Raw genomic sequence first — 15917 nt, 5'->3', positions numbered from 1 at the left:
CAGAAATACTACATTACAGAAGGCATTACAGTTTAATTATACTGACTATGTTGTTCCACCCAAACAATAGAAACCAGCTGCTGCCTTTCAGTGTTATTTCTATATTGCTTTTCTTCAAATAAATCCCATTTCTTCATATTAAGCTAACAGCCGGGTATTTTATTTATTTTTTAATAATGATAATAACAACAATGGAATCTTTCTCTTTATAAATGGAGCAAATTACCTTGAACTATGCTTGCTAAACTGCTCTTTGAGTTGACTCCTTTCACCTGGTAATTTAGCTGTAAAGGCAGCAGGCTGGGAGCTCAACTCTCTTTGACAAAGTTGGCCGGGCCTAATGGGGGTTGTAGTTCAAAACAGAAGCTGGGGAAGGCTGATCTGGAAGGGACACTTGAGTACTTAACACACACCAAACTAGCAAAGATGTACAAAATGAGAAATAAGAACTGGTGGAATTGCACGGTAAAAGAGGGAAATTTTCTCCACATGTGGTGGTTGTGTGACAAGCTGAAGACTTTTGGGGATATGTTTCCCCCCCCCCCAAAAAAAAAGTCTTCACCTTGTCACACAACCACCACATGTGGGGGGGGGAATTGAGAAAGATGGAAAGAATTTGCTGAAACAAATAACTAAACTAGAATACAAAAAGGGAGGTGTGAGGAGGTCGATGAAACAAGCAAATGAAGGATGGAGATATGGAATATTGGATGTGTGTGTTTTTTATTGTTATTGGTGTATTGGTTTTTATGTGGGTTTTTTTTCCTTTTTGATGTACTGTTATGTATGTTTTGTTAATTTTTTGTTGTTCTCTCCTTTGCTTTTTTCTGTAATTTTTGAAACTTCTAATAAATATCATTTTTTTAAAAAAAAGAAGAAGACTTTTGGGGATAGTGTGTATAATGAGTTAAAAAAGATATTTAGGTAAACCTTTTATAAAAAACCGGAGGCATTTTTGCTAGGAATGGTTGGAGAGGACATTAAAAAGGAAGATCAGAAATTCTTCCTGTATGCCACAACAGCAGGAAGACTACTCCTCACACAGAGATGGATACAACAGGATATCCTGACAATTGAAGAATGGCAACAGAAAGTATTGGAGTATGCAGAAATAGCAAGGCTAATTGGAAGAATCCGACAGCAGGATGATGAGAAATTCCAAAAAGAATGGTCCAAATTTATGGTATACTTAGAGAAAACTGTACATAAATAAAGACACTCACAGGACTGAAATAAAACTCATAACGTTTATTGTAAACATTTGGTTAGACCACAAGATGTAATGCTGATTTATAATAAGGAATGTATGTCTAAAGTATAGTACAAAAAATTATTAAGGAATTATAGACACTTATAGAAAGTATATATAGTAATCACACTTAAGCAAGAGCAATGTAGAGAAGTCAGAAGAGGGATGGAGGGAAGTTAACTCGGATAAGATATAGATTTAAAGGAGAATAATATTGTTAAGCTATATTGTGTTTAAGATATTTGGGAAAAATTAATAAAAATTATTGGAAAAAACAGAAGGGACACTTGACATGCAGCTATTAAAGGCTTGATGCCTACAGAAAGGGACTTTAGATCTATGGTAGAACACTTGATATCCATGCAGAAGCTAACCATCGCAAAATATCACGATGACTTAAATAAGGATGGAACTATGCAGAGACAAATGGTAGGGCTGGGGGACAACATCATGATATATCACCAGTTAACCATCACAATATATCACGATGTCTGAAATGAGGATGGAGCTACGCAGAGGCATTGCCTGGCTTCACGGTTTCTCTCACATTGTGATTTTTGCATAGGATAAACACACACCACAATTCAATATAGATTGCCAGGTCAAAATTTCTGAAACTGATATCATTATATTGATTTCAAACCGTTTTTGGACAATATATTGACATATCACTCAGCCCTAATGTTAATCACCGGTTTTTTCATGCCATGCTTTGTGTAGCCACCCCAGCATGGTTGACTCGTTCTCTTCATTTTTAAATAATAATTTATTATTTACACCCTGCTCATCTGGCTGGGTTACCCCAGCCACTCTGGGTGGCTCCTAACAGAATATTAAAAACACGATGAAACATCAAACATTGAAAACTTCCCTAAACAGGGCTGCCTTCAGCCCTAGAAAAACATGGAAGCCACTTTCATTACACACTTTGGAAGCTGCTCAAAATAGAATTATTATTGTTATTATTTAGTTCAATGGTTTAATACAGTGGTACCTCAGGTTACATACGCTTCAGGTTACATACGCTTCAGGTTACAGACTCTGCTAACCCAGAAATAGTGCTTCAGGTTAAGCACTTTGCTTCAGGATAAGAACAGAAATTGTGCTCCGGTGCCATGGCAGCAGCAGGAGGCCCCATTAGCTAAAGTGGTGCTAAAGTGGTTAAGAACAGTTTCAGATTAAGAACGGACCTCCGGAATGAATTAAGTACTTAACCCGAGGTACCACTGTAGTTCAATGCTATGCAAAATGTCTCTAAATGACATACAGAGCTTTAAAAACAAAAAACATACCAGCGTGCAGAGCTGGGTTTGGACCAAATGTTTCCCCAAAGCTGCGAAGCAAACATAAAGACATTATTGCAATATTTGAATACAATGGTACAATCAGGGATTGGGAGGTGGGTTATCCTTGTTGCACTCTGTTATTTGCATAGCTAAGAAAATGTAGAAGCCCACATTACAATAAAAACTATACAGAAATTGTAGGCAGAGTAAAAATCAGCAAAAGGAATAGAACACATTTCCTTCCCCCCGAAGGCTAATCTTGAGTGGGTTAGTTCGCAGAACATATAGCAGCAGCCCGCCTGCTGGGTTGCAAAGAGAAGTTTCCCGAACCAATTGATCTTCCAAAGGGGAAAGCTCTGAAATGGGGAGCCTGAGCTAGCCATGCTGGCTCTGGTTTTTCAGATCTGGGGTAATGAACAGGACCACATTGTCCGTCCCAATTACAACAATTACAATTACAATTGTTGTAATTGTGAATAGGGCTTGTATCAAAAGTGGAGAACCTTTGGTCCTCTGGATGTTCCTAAACTTTAGCCTTCCTGGTTAATTCAGTTGGTTAGACAGCGGTGCTGATAATGTCAAGGTCACAGGTATGATCCCCATATGGGTGTATTAGTGGTAGTAGTCGTTTGCCACCCATCTGACTGAATAGCCCCACGTAAAGTAATAATAATAATAATAATAATAATAATAATAATAATATTTTATTATTATTTGTACCCAGCCACTCTGGGCAGCTTCCAACAAAGATCAAAAATACATTAAAATGTCACACATTTAAAACTTCCCTAAACAGCGCTGCCTTCAGATGTCTTCTAAATGTCAGGTAGTTGTTTATCTCTTTGACATCTGGTGGGAGGGTGTTGCACAGGGCGGGCGCCACTACCAAGAAGGCCCTCTGCCTTGTTCCCTATAGCTTTGCTTCTCACAGTGAGGGAACTGCCAGAAGGACCTCAGCGTCCGGGCAGAACGATGGGGGTGGAGACGCTCCTTCAGGTATACTGGGCCAAGGCCGTTTAGGGCTTTAAAGGTCAACACTAACACTTTGTGCATTGGAGTGGCCCAAGCGGGACATAACCAGAGCATATCCCTGCATTCCAGGGTTTTGGACTAGATGATCCAACTCTATGATTATAACCCCACTCGGTGAAATACAACTCCCATTAAGGTAAGGCAAAGGTAAAGGACCCCTGTATGGTTAAGTCCAGTCAAAGGCGGCTATGAGGTTGTGGCGCTCATCTCACTTTCAGGCTGAGGGAGCTGACAGTTATCCACAGACAGTTTTTCAGGTCATGCGGCCAGTATGACTAAACCACTTCTGGCGCAATGGGACACCGTGACAGAAACCAGAGCACACAGAAACACCTTTTACCTTCCCGCCACAGTGGTACCTATTTATGTACTTGCACTGGTGTCCTTTCGAACTGCTAGGTTGGCAGGAGCTGGGACAGAGCAACAGGACGTCACCTCGTTGCGGGGATTTGAACCACCGACCTTCTGATTGGCAAGCCCAAGAGGCTCAGTGGTTTAGACCACAGCACCACTCACATCCCTTTTACCTTTACCTTTTGTTGAAGAACCCATACATCAAGCCACAGACTTTTCGAGATATGCAATGTGTTACCAAAATGATGTTACTAACTCCTCTCAGGACACACTGAAGGCTTTAAAGTCAGGTGGTGGTTTAGACCATAGCGCCACCCACATCCCACAACTCCCATTATCCCTAACCATTGAACATGCATGTCAGGGGTGATGAGAGTTGTCGTTCTGGAACACCCAGAGGGCCAAAGGTTTCCCTATTTCTGGCTTCTATAAAAGGAAAAAGCTTACATGTGGGGATGGCAGGGGTAAACCTGCACTTTACAGAGCCATGGACAGAAACAGCATCTCCATATCGACCCTTGTAAACCTTTTCCATGTGATACGATAACACAGTTAACACCGTCACCACCTGTGACAGCCAATGATGAAGATGGTAAGCAGTAACGCACATTTCAGGAGACTGGGGGAGAAGGCAGCAGTAAGTGTGTCCAAATTCTAAAGCCAGTAATCTCATTTGCACATAGCTCCAATTTCCTTATGAAAACCAAAGTTTTGCTTGCTTCAGTGGGTGGGTTTAACCTTCGCCTGATCGCTGCCGCCGCAAAATCACGACAAAGGGAAAAAAGAGCAGCCTGTGGCTGTCGCTCCTAAAATGGAACGAGTTATTTTAAAATAATAATAATCTGAGAGATGCTGTTGTCTCAGCACATGCAAACAAACTCAGATATGCCGTATCTACGGCGCTAGCACGATGAGGCGACAGTCCCTTGCTTATTGCCTGGCGCATTGGCATTCAATAAACAGCAGCGCATAAAATTTCATTTCCCTGTAGGGAAAATTTAGACTGACTTTATTATTCCTTTGGAATCTTTTAAATGAGGCAAAAATGAAGATAAACTGCAGTTGACCTTAGGCATTATAAATGTCATTAAGGAGCTCGCTCCACTAGGTCCATCTGTTGCTTTTCAGGCCAGCTATTCATTAACCTTATTAGTGCCAGCCCCTATAGCCTTGAATTGACATTTCCCTGGTTAATATGGACAGCCCATTTCCTAGCGCGCATTAGAAAGGTTGATTAAAGAATTTGTAATAAATTGGAGGGTGGACAAGAGCAAGGACTACAACCAGCAGTGAAATTCTAGGATGATCATTTGCGGTGGACACCAGCTTTTGTAAATATTCAGATGTGATTTCTTTCCCCCCATAACTCTGCTCTTTCTAATCAAATCAGCAAAGGAGGGGAAAAAGAAAAAGGCGACCAGGCTTCTCAGCATCAGTAATCATCTCTCCCTATTGCGGCAATAAAAATCCTACTGGTATACTATCCGATTTTGTACAAGGGTTACTGATGAGCCAAAAGAGAGAGAGAGAGAGAGAGAGAGAGAGAGAGAGAGAGAGAGAGAGAACCAACAGCAAATTTATTCACCCAACTGATGTGCCCAGCAGCTAGGAATGATGTGAATATATAAAAATAGATTAGCTAAGTTAACCCTTTGCAATGGATGCAAAGTTAGCTGAATGGCGGGCAGCCTTATAATCTAAATACACGCAAAGCAGCCATCTAAATCTTTCTTTCCAAGGCAATGTTGGTTGCAGTCACAAGAGGGAGGCTGCCTCGCTTTCCTGCTTATTAATGTAACTTATCACATGGATTCAGTGACCCAGTTTTACTGGGTTGGCATCTGGGAAGACGTTGAGCGGGGCCAGGTTCTGGGAGGGGAGAGGCTCAGAGTTCCCTGTTGACAAGTCATGGCAGGATCACAGATAAAAAAAGGAATGATCGGAAAGGAATTCGGAAGCCCTTTATCTTGAAGGATAACAGAGAGTGGAAATATGAGAACATAGGGAGGTACTTCATATCAAGTGAGCCCATTGGTCTATCTTGTTCAGCATCTTGCCTCTCAGTATTGCTCACTGAGAGGCAAGATTTCAGGCTTTCCTAGTCTTTCCTAGCCCCACAAGGAAATGCCAAAGACTTTTGGATGTGCTCTATCAGTGCTCCATTACTGAACGATGGTCTTTTCTGATGCAATGTATATGTATATGTATATGTATATGTATATGTATATGTATATGTATATGTATATGTATATGTATATGTACACACACACACATTCTGTTTTACAATTTCAAATACTCATTTTACATCCTTAAGATATCAATGACTTATCTCCTTCTCTTTCCATGGTTCATTTTACATATCTTAAATCCCTGCATATTTTACCAAAACTATACCAATCGCTTTTCCATTATTGCATCCATCAAAACTTATTTACACCATTGAATTTATCTTAATGCTGCCAGTGGTTTTCAGCTGTACGCAATAATTTTCCGTATATTCAATAAATGTTTTCCAATTTTCTTTAAGCCTATGTTCTTCTTGTTCTCTTATCCTATATGTTAAATCTGCAAGTTGTGCATATTCTGTCGACTTAACTTGCCATTCTTCTTTGGCTCATTTTCCATTTTGGGGCTAACAAAACATGGGCCTTTTCTGATGCAATGTTTTGGATGCAGTAAGAGAGGTGGTCTGAAGCTCAACATGAAAAAAACGAAGATCATGGCCACTGGGCCCATCACCTCCTGGCAAATAGAAGGGGAAGTAATGGAGGCAGTGAGAGATTTTACTTTTGGGGGCTCTGTGATCACTGCAGATGGTGACAGCAGTCACAAAATTAAAAGACACCTGCTTCTTGGGAGAGAAGCAATGACAAATCTAGACAGCATCTTAAAAAGCTAGAGTTGCTATTCCATTAGCGACGTGGGGCTTACATTCTGATTTGCTTGCACAAACCGTATGGGGAGGTTGGGCGGTGCCTGGTTTTTATTAAACATTCATTCTTATTTCCTTGCAGAGGGTTTCTCTGTCTTCCCATCAGTCATTCCTTCAGCCCACAATTTTTATTCATCTCCCCATCACTTTCCTAACTGCAAAAAGTCTGTTTAAAAAATGAAATTGTTGCACTTGAATGACAATATACTAGGGCTGGGTGATATATCAATATATCATCCAAAACCGGTTGGAAGTCCATTTGGGGACATCAGTTTCATAATTTTTGACCTTGCAATGTTTTGCAAATCATGGTGTGTGTGTTTGTGTACCATGCAAAAATCATGATGCAGGAAAAACCGTGAAGCCAGACGATGCATCTACATAGCCCCGTCCTTATTTCAGACATTGTGATATATCAGTACATTGCAGTGTTTAGCTGGTGATATATCACAATATTGAATACCAGATATCACCCAGTCCTATACCACCCCTCAATCCACTTTAATTGCACAGACCTAAATTTCTGATGTGCACTTGAATCCCTCCTGCAAATACAGACAGTGGCATGACACATGTGAAGTGCAACACAGCAGCAACAGTTTGCAGCTAAATCACCCACATTGAGAAATGACTCTCAATTTAACAAACTCATCTTAAATTTTCTTTTATATATACATATATATATATATATTATTAAATTTTCTGTTCTACAATTTAAAATACTCATCTTACATCCTTAAATATCAGTGACATCCCTTCTACTTCCAGGGTTCATTTTACATATCATAAATCCCTGCATATTAAGTCCACAAATTGTGCATGTTCCGTCAACTTCAGTTGCCATTCTTCTGTAATTGGGACCTCACTCATTTTCCATGTTGGGGCTACCAAAACATGGGCCACAGTGGTAGCACACATAAATGACCTTTTTTTGACACCTGGGAATTTCAGTCTGAATTATCCCCAGCAGAAAGGACTCCGGGGGTTTTTTGGGAGGGGGAAGTACTGTTAAACATTTTTTTAATTCATTATGGATCATTTCCCAATACTCTTTTAACCCTTTTACAAGTCCACCACATATGAAAGAACGTTCCCTCTTCCTCTTTGCATCTCCAGCACTTATCTGATTCAGTCTTACACATTTTAGCAAGCCTAAAGGTAACGGTAAAGGGACCCCTGACCATTAGGTCAAGTCGTGACCGACTCTGGGGTTGCGGCGCTCATCTCGCTTTATTGGCCGAGGGAGCCAGCGTACAGCTTCCGGGTCATGTGGCCAGCATGACTAAGCCGCTTCTGGCAAACCAGAGCAGCGCATGGAAACGTCATTTACCTTCCCGCCAGAGTGGTACCTATTTATCTACTTGCACTTTGACATGCTTTCGAACTGCTAGGTTGGCAGGAGCAAGGACCGAGCAATGGGAGCTCACCCCGTCGCGGGGATTCGAACCGCCGACCTTCTGATCGGCAAGTCCTAGCGTTTGTGATCTAACCCACAGCGCCACTCGGAGTTAAATACCCCCTGTGAATCATTTTCGGGTAGTTCTCCTTCAAAGAATAACATGCCGTAAACTTTGAGTCAATATAATTGCCCTCCGGAACTCACTCTTCAATGAAAAATTTGAGAGCGGTTTTGTTTTTGAGGGGGTGGTGTTAAGCTAAGAAAAGGCATCCCGTAATCAAGAATAATTATAACACATCTAAGTGCATGTGTGCTCATGTCCAATCTCAAGGAAACACTTTCCGGCAAAGAGGGAAGAGTGGGGTGCCTACACTTGGAGGAGATGGAATGTCATAGTTTCAAATGCACAAGGAGCTATGCTGCTGATAGCTGAAAACTACCCAAAAACAACTGCAGAGCCCGGCTTGTGAACTAAGTTATGTAAATTGAAGAATGCCCTTACTGTCAGCAGGTATATTATTTCGAAGAAGACAGACAACTGTGTTAATCTCCCTCCTGCTTAATCCCCGTCTCTCCACAAATCATCATGTCGACAATTTAAACAGATTTAGATGTGACTGAAATCAAGAGCAGCAGATCGTCTCAGGATGCTGGGGGTTGATGCCGGCCTCGGAGAGGTAATTTTGTTTGTGGGGAGGGAGCGTAAGAGAGAGAAAGAGAATCTAACAAATCTAACAAAGCAGCCCTCTGGCCCAGCCCTAAGGATCAAATCCAATTCTACCAAGATACACATTAAGCCCTGTCGATCATGGCTTTGCCCTTGAAAAGATGAATAATGATGAGCTTCACCTCATTCGGCTTGTCTCTGGAGAGAAAAGAGGGGTTTTTTTGTCTGAGGGACTTGCACTATTGCTTTGGAATGAATGCGTTTGCTGTCTCCGCCTTCGAATTCTGGGGCAACGGCTCATCTTTTTTAAAGTACCGCCTGCCCTTTAAGTAACATGAAATTACTTAAAGAACAGAAATTATATGCTAACCGAGGAGCTACGGCCACAGCTTGTGCATTGAGCATCCGGATATTATTATATTATAAACATGTAGGTTTGGATTAAGCATAAATGACTGTTTCCCCTTTAAGTCATAACAAAGAGGAAAGAAGAAGAAGAAGAAGAAGAAGAAGAGGAGGAGGAGGAGGAGGAGGAGGAGGAGGAGGAGGAGGAGGAGTTTGGATTTGATATCCTGCTTTATCACTACCCGAAGGAGTCTCAAAGCGGCTAACATTCTCCTTTCCCTTCCTCCCCCCCAACAAACACTCTGTGAGGTGAGTGGGGCTGAGAGACTTCAGAGAAGTGTGACTGGCCCAAGGTCACCCAGCCGCTGCATGTGGAGGAGCGGAGACGCGAACCTGGTTCACCAGATTACGAGTCCACCGCTCTTAACCACTACACCACGCTGGCTCTCACTGGAGAACTTGAGGGACACATTCTCTGATGGACAACTGCCCAAGGGCTACATAGGCGAGCAAAACCAGAGGCAGAAGTGACCAAGCAATGCATGCAATTCTTACCTTTGTACAGAAGGCTACCTGCCAGAAGTCAGTGGTTCCTATCCACACACACATCCCTCTGACGCATGCATCTTTCCATCCTCTATCCACACAAGCAAAAGTCACTGTAAATCAGGCATCCCCAAACTCGGCCCTCCAGATGTTTTGGGAGTACAACTCCCATCATCCCTAGCTAACAGGACCAGTGGTCAGGGATGGTGGGAACTGTAGTCCCAAAATATCTGGATGGCCAAGTTTGGGGGTGCCTGCTGTAAATCACAGTCCAAGAATATATTCCAATGAGACAAAAACACTCATGGAGATTGTGGAGCAGAATCAGTGAGGGGGCTTGGCTCAAAGAGTCAAGGAGATTCCCAAGGCCTGGAGGGCCACAATTGAAGCACCAACCCTGAGCCTGAGGTTCTCCACCCCTGCTGTAACAAATGGGAACTGCAACAAAATGTTACGGTGCCAGTGTGGTGTAGTGGTTAAGAGCGGTGGACTCGTAATCTGGGGAACTGGGTTCGCGTCTCTGCTCCTCCACATGCAGCTGCTGGGTGACCTTGGGCCAGTCACACTTCTTTGAAGTCTCTCAGCCCCACTCACCTCACAGAGTGTTTGTTGTGGGGGAGGAAGGGAAAGGAGAATGTTAGCCGCTTTGAGACTCCTTCGGGTAGTGATAAAGCAGGATATCAAATCCAAACTCCTCCTCCTCTTCTTCTTCTTCTCCCATTCACAATTCTGTTATGACCTCAGGATCCACTTTCCCCTCTTAGAGGAAGAATCAGAGGAGAAGAGGGAACTCCTTCATAAGCTCCAGCCATATTTCAAACAGTGAAACTTCAGACATTGGGGGGAAATGAAGTTTTGAACTATTTTAAAGGAAATTCGCCAAAATCTACACTTCCAACATGGGCTACCATAGGTCCAGATTTCCCCAGACATTTAAGCAATTTCTGCCGGGATGCTGTATATGAGTGTCGAATCCCGACTATGTCTGAGAAATTCTGGATGTATGGCAACCCTAGTTAGTACTTTTCCAGACTGAGCTACAGCCTTGGTTAAGGTTCAGGCCCCATTTTCACTGTACATTTAAAATACCATTATACCCAGGGCTTTTTTTTGAGCCGGAACTCACTGGAACACAATTCTGGAACCTCTCAGATGGGCACCATTGCCATTCTAAAAGAAAAAGGGAGACGTTTGTGGTGAGTTCTGGTGCCTCTTTTCCTACAAAATAGCACTGATTATACCACTTTAGTCATGGCTTCCCCACAAAAGAATCCTGAGAACTATAGTATATTAATGGTACTATAGTATATTAATGGTACTATAGTATATTAATGGAAAACCCTGCCGCCCTCAGAGCTAAAGTTCTCTGAGTTTCCTCAGAAGAGGGATTGATGTGGGCATATAGCTGTTGACCAAAAAAAACCAAAGTGCTGCACCAACAAGTACAAAATAACCCCTCTGCAGCACCACAAATCCAACTCAATGGTGTAACGTTGGAAAATGTCAATCACTTCTTCTACCTGGGCAGTTATCTTTCCACAAGGGCTGGCATTGATGCTGAAGTCCAGCATCGCCTGAGCTTTCTCCCGACTAAAGTGCAGAATGTCTGAGGACTGGGACATTTGCAGGGAAATCAAAATGATTGTTTACAAAGCTATTGTATTACCAACATTACTGTATGCTTGTGAAACATCGACCACTTATATATATTTTTTTAAAAAAATAATAATATTTATTACTTTTAAACCTTACAAACAAGAAGAAGAAGAAAAGAAGAAGAAGAAAAAACAAAAGAAAGAAAAAACAATGCAATACAATATATAAACAATACACCACACAACATTAACGCATTAAACTAAACAAAACAGAACAAAAACAATTTAAAAAACATACATCATACCATTTCAATGCCTCATCTTTCATTCCCTAGTTTCATCGACTTCCTCTCACCTCCCTTTTTGTATTCCACTTCTATTAATTGTTTCAGCAATTCCTTTCCATCTTTCTCTATTTTCTGTCATATAATTAACTTATTTTAACCTTATTTTCCATTGATACTATAATACTTATTTATGCTTAACTCCTTATAACACTTCTACTAAAGCCATATAATTTCATTCCAACATTTTTCTAACACTCATTAATTTTACCGTATTTCTATAAATAAACTTTAAACTTTTTCCAATCCTCTTCCACCGTCTCTTCTCCCTGGTCTCGGATTCTGCCAGTCATTTCCGTCAATTCCATATAGTCCATCAACCTGGTGATCTTCTGTCCGAGGCTCTTAACTCTTTTCCAGGTCCCTTCTGCAAGTCTTCTTCATATTTGTCTTCTGCTGATCTTGTTCTTAATTTCCTTCCTTTGATGCTGAAGAGTAGGTCTCGGGGGAGCTCCAACCTAGCAATGTTTTTATTCCTTCTCAACATGTCATCCACATCTCCGTGGTTAAAACTAAAATCCAAAAGATATTTCAGGACGTGTTTCAAAATCCCTCCAAATCTGAAGGTCCCCACAACTCCAATTTCCTCCTGACCCAGGTCCAGGTCCCAAAGGTCAGTAAATCCCTGCATGAGATGATCTATCCAACTTTCCTTCTCCAGTCCAAGCAGGGTTCCAATCTGACTTTCTCTGAATTCAATCATAGAGGGCAACAACTTGTAGTCATCAAATTGCCTCTGTAATGCTGGGGCTCTCTCCCTCTCCACTTGTATTACTTTAGGTTCAACAACCACAACTTTCTCCCTCGCTTTCTCCACCGTTTGGCATGTCAAAGTAAATTCCTGTATCGGTTCCTGAATAGTTTCTATGTAGATGTTCACTTTTTGTCCCAAATTAGTTGCTTTTTGTCCCAAAATATCAATTTTAATATTCATCACATCCGTCTTCTTGTGGAGCTGTTCCACTGACTCACTTATCTTGCATAGTGCAATCACTAAGGCTTCTTCTGTTGACATTCTTAAGCGATCCAAGGTCACTCTCACGGTTTTTCTCTTGCAGCTGGAGATTCCACCAGCTCAACTCTTGTAACAATTTCAAAGGCTCCCTCTAGAGGGAAACAATTTCTGTTTGTATCAATCCTTTTAAGCACAGTTCAAGCAGTAAAATTAGTTTCAATTTTCAGTTACTTTTACTCCTTTTTAAACGCAGAAGGAGAAAATGGAAACAATGTATTTCTCTTATTTAACTAACTGTCACAGTCAATGAACTTTCCCAAAAACGTCAGTCTTACTAGCAGCCCGTTTCCAGGTTCAGAGCGGTGGTGATTTAACTTTCATCACTCTCTCCTGCAGGCTTACGCGATCCAAAATTTCCCCCCTCTTCTCCTGCCTCCAAGGGGGGTTTAATGATTTTAGCCGATGGAAGTTTAATCCTTTACATAGGACTTTCAAAGACTTTAGCTTGCAAATTCTTTGCTTCAATCTATTTACAAAAGGGGAAAGCGTACTTCCTGTTTGAAACCTCCCCGTTTCGGTGCCAAATTAAGACGTTTAAAAATCCAATTTTCCGTTCTACTCACGGGTAGTTGTTTAGAATCAAATTGTCCACAGGAAAAAATCAGCGCTCTCTGGCAACAGCAATGTGGCTTCACCCTGTGAAAGAAGCAGTCAATTCGAAGCACCGCGCTGCTCACCCCACATTGCTCCGGATCCCCGAAACCGGGTCTCCCCACGAGTAGGGCAGGCGCAAAAGGTGCCAGCCGAATCCCACGTTCACAGGCTTCTCCTGCCTGCGATTTTTAGTGGGTTTCCGCCTTCGCCGTGGCGGCCAGACCCTGATTTCCACGGAGCAAATTCCTCCCAATCAGAGGAATTCCTCCATTGCTGGAGGCACTAACCCGGAAGTCCCCAACATCGACCACTTATAAACGCCATCTCCAGCTCCTTGAAAGATTCATAGAATCATAGAATCATAGAGTTGGAAGAGACCACTAGGGCCATCGAGTCCAACCCCCTGCCAAGCAGGAAACACCATCAGAGCCTCCTGACATATGGTTGTCAAGCCTCTGCTTAAAGACCTCCAAAGAAGGAGACACCACCACACTCCTTGGCAGCAAATTCCACTGTCGAACAGCTCTTACTGTCAGGAAGTTCTTCCTAACGTTTAGGTGGAATCTTCATTCTTGTAGTTTGGATCCATTGCTCCGTGTCCGCTTCTCTGGAGCAGCAGAAAACAACCTTTCTCCCTCCTCTATGTGACATCCTTTTATATATTTGAACATGGCTATCATATCACCCCTTAACCTCCTCTTCTCCAGGCTAAACATGCCCAGCTCCCTTAGCCGTTCCTCATAAGGCATCGTTTCCAGGCCTTTGACCATTTTGGTTGCCCTCCTCTGGACATGTTCCAGTTTGTCAGTGTCCTTCTTGAGCTGTGGTGCCCAGAACTGGACACAGTACTCCAGGTGAGGTCTGACCAGAGCAGAATACAGTGGCACTATTACTTCCCTTGATCTAGATGCTATACTCCTATTGACGCAGCCCAGAATTGCATTGGCTTTTTTAGCTACCGCGTCACATTGTTGGCTCATGTCAAGTTTGTGGTCAACCAAGACTCCTAGATCCTTTTCACATGTACTGCTCTCAAGCCAGGTGTCACCCATCTTGTATTTGTGCCTCTCATTTTTTTTGCCCAAGTGCAATACTTTACATTTCTCCCTGTTAAAATTCATCTTGTTTGTTTTCTCTAATCTGTCAAGGTCGTTTTGAAGTGTGATCCTGTCCTCTGGGGTGTTAGCCACCCCTCCCAGTTTGGTGTCATTTGATTCCATCAACGGTGTCTCCAAAAAAATTTACACATCACTTGGGAAGACAGGCAAACTGATGCCAGTGTACTGGAAGAAGCAAAGATAACCAGTGTTGAAGCTAATAATCCTGCTAATGTTTTTATCTGTTTATAGTTTATCCGTAAATATTCAATAAACGATTTTCATTCTTTTATTAAACGTTTGTTATCTTGATTTCTTATTCTTCCAGTACGTGTCACCATTTCTGCATATTCTGCCAGTTTTTGTATGCATTCTTCTTTTACTGGGACTTCTGCTTCTTTCCATTTTGGGGCAAGTAACATTCTTGCCGCTGTAGTTGCATACATGAATAAATTTCTATACAATTTAGGTTGTTCTGTCCCAAACTGCATAGAAATTTATTCATGTATGCAACTACAGTGGCAAGAATGTTACTTGCCCCAAAATGGAAAGAAGAAGTTGTCCCAGCAAAGGAAGAATGGATACAAAAACTTAGGGAATATTCAGAAATGGCGAAGCTTACTGGAAAGATAAGAAATCAACTTTTTAACAAACGAATGGAAATGGTTTGTGGAATATTTGCAAACAAATGTTAAACAGATAAGAATATTGGCAGGATTATTGTAATAACTTGCCATTTTATAAGAGTATATACTTAAAGTAGATGAATAAATGAGAAAATTATTTGGATATGCAGAAAATATTAAAAATTAATTTAAGGAACCACAGAAAGAGGAGGAAGGAAGTCAAGTTTTGTAAAATTATTGAAACGTATACAACTGAATGTCATAAATAATATATATATATATATATAAACCAACAACAAAAAACCCAGAATGGGTGGAAAATGAGGGCACCATCTTGTCCTTAGCTTCCAACATCAAAATATCTTGAGCAGTCCCTACTCATAACCTGCAGTTCTACTTTAATTTTCCTTTTCTACTTGCACAAAGTCTTATCAGTTCAGTGATGTCTAGATACAGCAGATAAGTGTTGGATGAAAGAACATTCCTTTTTTTCCTTTTTTTTCTTTTTTGCTGAAATCTGCCAGGGTGTCTATCTTGAAGTGTCGAGGAAAAAAGAGAGAAAACTCTACCGTTGCATTGATTACAATCTCTTGCGCTCCACCTCTTATCAGATCAAATTAGCATTTGTGACACCCTACCTAAAATAGCCAACTGTCATCTTCAGAGGGATCTTAATTATAAAGGGAATTATCATTACCGAGGTGGTCTGCAAGAGCATAGTTTGCAGCTCGGGAAGAAACGAGAAGATTAATTAGTTGGGGGTTTTTTGTCAGCCACTTTGAAGATGAAAGGTGCTAAGAACCATTACCCATTATGGCGAGATAAGAACACTAACA

At 41.5% G+C, this 15917-nt stretch overlaps 1 long non-coding RNA gene across 1 annotated transcript; it reads left to right on the top strand.

Annotated features, from left to right (window-relative positions):
• Window positions 1-402: 402 nt before the first annotated feature.
• LOC309350673 lies at window positions 403-1258 on the top strand. The gene is made up of 2 exons (XR_014160492.1): window positions 403-530; window positions 895-1258. It is a non-coding gene; the product is annotated as an uncharacterized lncRNA (long non-coding RNA).
• The last annotated feature ends 14659 nt before the right edge of the window (window positions 1259-15917 follow it).

Source organism: Podarcis erhardii (genome assembly GCF_964252035.2).
Source record: "Podarcis erhardii genome assembly, chromosome: 10".
In the NCBI taxonomy this organism is placed as follows: Eukaryota; Metazoa; Chordata; class Lepidosauria; order Squamata; family Lacertidae; genus Podarcis; species Podarcis erhardii.
This window is presented reverse-complemented; position numbering and strand designations above follow the sequence as displayed.